This window comes from Salmo salar, chromosome 12, assembly GCF_965601325.2.
Source record: "Salmo salar chromosome 12, fSalSal1, whole genome shotgun sequence".
In the NCBI taxonomy this organism is placed as follows: domain Eukaryota; kingdom Metazoa; phylum Chordata; class Actinopteri; order Salmoniformes; family Salmonidae; genus Salmo; species Salmo salar.
The window spans coordinates 46,894,284-46,900,925 of record NC_138302.1 but is presented as its reverse complement, the minus strand read 5'-3'; the positions used below and the strand labels follow the sequence as shown (position 1 = coordinate 46,900,925).

The 6,642-nt window shown below is 38.2% G+C and overlaps 1 long non-coding RNA gene across 1 annotated transcript; it reads left to right on the top strand.

Moving 5' to 3' along the window:
* Positions 1 to 798: 798 nt before the first annotated feature.
* Positions 799 to 2,293, top strand: LOC145859326 (uncharacterized). The gene is made up of 3 exons (XR_014379528.1): positions 799 to 1,062; positions 1,311 to 1,475; positions 1,762 to 2,293. It is a non-coding gene; the product is annotated as an uncharacterized LOC145859326 (long non-coding RNA).
* Positions 2,294 to 6,642: the final 4,349 nt, after the last annotated feature.

Below are 6,642 nucleotides of genomic sequence, written 5' to 3'. Positions count from 1 at the left end.
AAGGTACTGCATCTCAGTGCTAGAGGTGTCACTACAGACCCTGGTTTGATTCCAGGCTGTATCACAACCGGCCGTGATTGCGAGTCCCATAGGGCGGGGCACAATTGGCTCAGCGTCGTTCGGGTTAGGGTTTGGCCAGGGTAGGTCGTCATTGTAAATAAGAATTTGTTCTTATCTGACTTGCCTAGTTAAATAAAGGTATCAAAAGTTGTCCAGGTGATCATCAGCATGAGGTAAATGGTGCTGAAATTCTAGCTATGGTCATGTGTATTTAGCTATATGTTGAGATTGTGTGAATGATTAATATATGCATTTGAACACACATACAATTATCCTTGATGCATAGCCTTATTGGGAATGTTTTAATTACTTATTCATTTCTAATTACAATTTAGGGTCAAAATATCATGAAATGACTGTTGTGTCCCAAAAAATCTCCAACTTTCTCCAACTTTCAGTGTTTTTGTAGTACGTGATCGCTTTCCATCCAAATGCAACAAAACAAGTTGAATAATTATGCATTTTTTACCTATCAAATGGATGAGGACGCAGTCAAGACCCCTGTGTTAACCCTTTCACACGTGAGTTCCAAATATCTCTAACGGTCGCCCCAGCGTGAGTTTTTTTATGCACGTGATGTTCGAACGTTCTCTCCATTCCAGGATGTGATTGATACGTAACAGTGCATTTAATCCGCGCTGTCCTCAAACCAAAGCATGCAGACTGTTTTTATTTATAGGCTGCTTCAACTTCAATTTCAAATGATTTTCTAACAAGTTTTTATTTTCTAAGAACAGTTTGAATTTAGGTGTGTTCCGCCTCCTCATTCATTCACATAAAAATAGTCATTTTTTCTTTTGCGGACAATTTAATTTTTGGGACATTTCTGACCCGGACAAAATTCCCCAAGCACTTTCCAATTGTTTGTGCAGTTCAAGTCTGCAGACATTTGCTAATCTCCCGTCAGAACAGGATCTGCACACGTGTTCACATTTTCCATCTGTTGTCCTCATTGTTTTCGTTACTAGTAATAACTTTGGAAATGTGTGCGTTTCTATCAAAGTAAGTGCATTATTACGTTGTAATTGTAGCGTACTGTATGTATGGAGCATAATAGATTTGTGTATATTCTTTATAACCGCGGACACGTGAGGTAACGTTACTCATTTTATAACCTTTATGTTATATTCAATCGTGCTTAGGTAGCTAGCTACATTCCTCTATTAGCTCTGTAAAACAATGCTAGTTGCGTCGGAGAAGTATTAGCTTGTGTTGTATTTTGAAGCTACCCTGACCTTATGACTCCCTAGTGGCGCAGCGGTCAATGGCACTGCATCTCAGTGCTACATCTCATCACTACAGACACCGTGGTTCAAATCCAGGCTGTATCACAACTGGCTGTGATTGGGAGTCCCATAGGGCAGCGCACAATTGGCCCAGCGTTGTCCGAGTTTGGCCGGTGTAGGCCATCATAGGTAAATAATAATTTGTTGTTAAATGACTTGCCTAGTTAAATAAAATAAAACATATGACCATGGTTTGTTTATTTGGTCTATTCAGCATAGCTCTGTTCTGCCCTGCCTTGCCCCCTTGTGGAGCTCAAAAGTTAGTTTCTTACTGTTATAACTCAAATCTGTGATTTTGTCAATGCAATAAACTATTTTTATAGCAGTGTTTATTATGTTATTTGTAATATTGTTTTATTGCTATATCCTTATATTGTATTCTAATTAATAATTCCTCTTTATTCTGTACTTTCAGAAACCACAAACAGTATTTGCCAATATCATAACTGGAACTGGACATCTTTCCAGCTGAAGATTGAGGACAGCTTTTGTATGCTAACGTACACTCCTTAACAGTTTTACTGGATGAAAACACAGCAAGAAAACACATAGGCCAATATGTAATAGTCGTCTATTTTTGTACTTCATCCACTGTCGGTCTGCCTCCATCACCACCAGCATCTTCAAAGGGACCTGGTACTTCGTCAGTGGACAAGGGAACCTCAGATTCAGGGTTCTCAATGGCTACAAGGTTGGGGGGCAGCTCCTCACTGTCACTGTCAGAATCTGATTCCTGACTTTCATACTCAGACTCATTGTCAGAATTTAAAAAAAATCTCCAGAATTTCCACATTTGTGAGTGTTCTCCTTTTGAAAGACATTGCTAATGCTACAGCTTAGCTCACTAGCTACATACATAAACAACAACACTGAAGGGCTCAGAGTGAGAGGGTACGTGATTGACTGCCGGCATGCGTCACTTGTATCAATAAATCACCATCAGAAAATGTTTTGTGTGGTAATTATTTGTCTATTTACTGTTTTATTCACATGTTTTCAATTCTAGGTGACAAATCATGCATTCCGATTCTTGCATAGATTGTAATGGGCACATATTATGTGTGTAAAATACTTATTTGAAGGTTATACTGATTATGATGAGCTAAGCTAATTCCAGCTATGTGTATGGAGCCATGTTTGTTGACATACAATGCATTCTGGGTTTCACGTAATCGTCTGACCAAAGATGTTATAACAAAATGAGGTGAGTAAGAGTTCACTCATTTTTTGAGGACTTCTGGAAATGAATGGTGGGATGTGAACGACGGTAGACACACCCCTTCAACGTGCATACTATAAACAGACCGAACTCATCTTGTCTGTTATTATCTTCGGTTTCTGTGAGGAAAAAAATGCATGGCTGCGCGCTGAAACTAATCGTCGGATTACTTTCGATTTCTAGAAAGTGTTTTACTCAATTATTTTGATCAACGGTGAGCAAACCCGTGATGTTATTAATTGTACATAGTAATTGCTATTAGCTAATTCATAGTGTAGTTTATGTCAGCCGAGAGTTAGAAAATATGACCGCTTGTGTTGCGTCAATCTTTCCTCAGCGCTAGGACAAATGTAGCCTACATTTTTCCGGTTAGGATGATTGTGTTATGCTATAGATACTTCTGTGAATATCTGAACATTGCATCCAAAAATAAACTGCTCACATTCTGGACATAACTTTGTAAGGACTGTGTTTGTGTAAATAGTTTCTGAAAAAAGTGTGGCCAGCTGCGCGCTGAAACTAATTGTCGGATTACTTTCAATAGTAATTGCTATTAGCTAATTCATGGTATAGTTTACGTAAGGACTGTTTGTGTAAATAGTTTCTGAAAAAAGTGTGGCCAGCTCAAATGTTGATTGTTGCGTCATTCGAAACTGGCCGTTCTAAATGAGCATTCTAAATTAGTGTTCTAATCACACGGGGTGTGATCGTACGCTTCAGGGACCACTGTAGAACGATCACACCCCGTGTGATGGTACGTGTGAAAGGGTTAATATTCCAGGATGGCAGAGTTCTGCAAGAAGATATTTCACATAAAGAGAGAATTTTACTTACAAGCCCTGTCTTTCCACAAGATCACAGACACATATCTTCGCAAGAAGATTCTTGAATGCAAGGGACAGTGTGCCAGAAGTCAGGAAATAATGCTTTGGGCCTTCTTTTAATCAGTATCAACCAGCCCTCCACCAACCTGGACAGGCAGAATTCAGAGTGAAACATAAAACTATACTGAACAAAAATATAAACACAACATGCAACAATTTCCAAGATTTTACTGAGTTACAGTTCATATAAGGAAATCAGTCAATTGAAATAAATTCATTAGGCCCTTATCTATGGATTTCACATGACTGGGCAGGGGCGCAACCAGACTGAGTTTTCCCCCACAAAAGGGCTTTATTACAGACAGAAATAAATACTCCTGTTTCATCAGCTATCTGGGTGGCTGGCTGTTTATTCAGCTTCTTGATATGCCACACCTGTCAGGTGGATGGATTATCTCGGAAAATGAGAAATGCTCACTAACAGGGATGAATACAAATTTGTGCACACAATTTGAGAGAAATAAGCTTCTTGTGTGTATGGAACATTTCTGGGATCTTTTATTGAAACATGGGACTAACACTTTACATGTTGCGTTTATATTTTTATTCAGTATATTTGTTTTTATTTTAGGTTAAGGGTCAAGTAATTGTTATAGTTTGGTCTAAGGTATTTTATTTTATTTAAAAAGTTAGGCACTACTGATCACAGATTACAAAAAGCACTTACAAGCAAATCTTTTCCCCTCAGACTAGGTAACTACATTAAAATGTTGTGGATGGCAGACTTGGAGGTGCTCGAGATGGTTGGTTACCACCATGTGGCTGGACAGCACTCTGCCATATCACCATGTGAAGTAGCTCCCTATTTGCCAGTAAACTATTAACTAGTTACATTAAAATGGTGCTTCCACAAACAGCGATTCACAATATGGCACCAAAGGAGGTCAGGATTGTAGTTTATTCATCCGCCATTTCACCTTTTAAAATAAAATACAAGTTAGTTCACTAATGTAGTAATTTAGCCAATAATGATAAAATGGGGTAAGCAGGTAGCTAGCTAGCAATTACTGTAACAGGTACTTTAGTTTGACTGCTAGCTTATCTACCAGATGCTAACGTTAACTGGCTAACATTACTAGCAAAGTAGCTAATGTCACCCATCACTATTAATTCTATATTCAAATGTTACTCAACTACAGTTCTTTCCTAGTAGGTAACATTAGCTAGCTAGGAAGCGAAGTGTTAAAATAAGAAACAAGTTGCCCATTCAATTAATTTGTTTGAGAGGCCAAAATGAGCTAACTTTGCTAGTTTAGCTAGCTATGTAACCATTACACATCAAGCTAGCAAAATTATCTCAGATACGACAACAAATTCGCATCGCTACGTAAGCCAACTAGCTACATAGCTAAGTTGGCGTCTCTTTACCTTTATAAAATAATGAAAATACATGTTAATGCATATTTAATAAACTCCTCACAAATGTTTACTTACTGAGAGAATTAACCAAGCTTTGTGGTGGCCTCACATAACATTAGTCATGTTGGGCACCGGTGCTGGTCGAACCGTCGTTCTGACCAAGCTAGCTAGCTAACGTTAACTTGGCTAACTGTGTAAGATGTTTCCACACCTGGATTATGCAACATTTGCCCATTATTCTTTTCAAAATTCTTCAAGATCTGTCAATTTGCTTGTTGATCATTGCTAGACAATCATTTTCAGGTCTTGCCATAGATTTTCAAGTAGCTTTAAGTCAAAATTGTAACTCGACCACTCAGGAACATTCACCGTCTTCTTGGCAAGCAACTCCAGTGTACACTGAGTACACCATAAATTATGAACACCTTCCTAATATTAAGTTTTCATTTTACTGCTCGACTGATGGATCTTACAGATAATTCTATGTGTGGGGTACAGATATAAGGTAGTCATTAAAAGATAATGTTAAATACTATTATTGCACTCACAGTGAGTCCATGCAAGCTATTATGTGACTTGTTGAGCACATTTTATCTCCTAAACTTATTTAGGCCTGCCATAACAAAGTGTTAGAATACTTATCACTTAAGACATTTAAGCTTTTCATTTTTTATTAATTGGTAAACATAAAAAACAAACATAATTCCACTTTGACATTATGGGGTATTGTGTGTAGGTCAGTGACAAAAAAAAACTAAATTGTATCTATTTTAGGCTGTAACATAACGATGAAGGAAAAAGGAAACCGCACACTGCTCTTGATAGCATCACTTTCGTGAGTAAAAAAAAAAATTGCGCCCTTATGTAGACCTAGCCCCACCCACATCCGTTCCACGCATCGAAAGGGGTTGGAGGCGAAGGAAAAACAAATAAGTGCTACCAAATATTACAATATGCATTTCATAAATATTTGAATAGTGTGTAAATAAGACGTATTAAACACGTTTGTAAAACCACAATGAGGACATAGACCTACCGAGCAAGTTTTCATTAATCATGAATTTGAACATGAATTATGCCCCTATTTAAGGTTACTCTGATGTTTTTCGTACGATGTACCCAATGATTAATGAAGACTTGCTCGGTAGGTCTATGTTCTCATTGTGGTTTTACAAACGTGTTTAATATGTCTTATTTACACACTTTATTTGAATATTTATGAAATGCATATTGTTTTTCCTTCGCCTCCAACCACTTTCGATGCGTGGAACGGATGTGGGTGGGGCTAGGTCTAAATAAGTGCTAATTTAAAAAAAACTCACAAAAGCTCTGACGAAGGCCGTGAGGCCGATACGTAAGCTTATTAAAGATCAGTGATACTATCAAGAACAGTGTGCGGTTTCCTTTTTCCTTCATCTTGTTCAACTGTTACCATGCACCTGCAAAAAAGATTGCTCAGATGTGCGAGTGGCTTTTAAATTTTGAAAGGCTGTAACACAACAAAATGTAGAAAAAATCAATGGGTGTGAATACTTTCTGAAAGCACTGTATGCGTGAACCTTCACATATTTGAGTAGCCCTTTTGCCCTCAATTCGTCAGGGCATGGACTTTACAAAAGTATTCCACTGGGATGCTGGCCCATGTTGACTCCAATGCTTTCCACAGTTGTCAAGTTGGCTGTATGTCCTTTGGGTGGTGGACCATTCTTGATACACACAGGAAACTATTGAGTGTGAAAAACCCAGCAGCGTTGCAGTTCTTGACACTGATGCGCCTGGCACATACTACCATACCCTGTTCAAAGGCAGTTAAATCTTTTGTCTTGCCCATTCA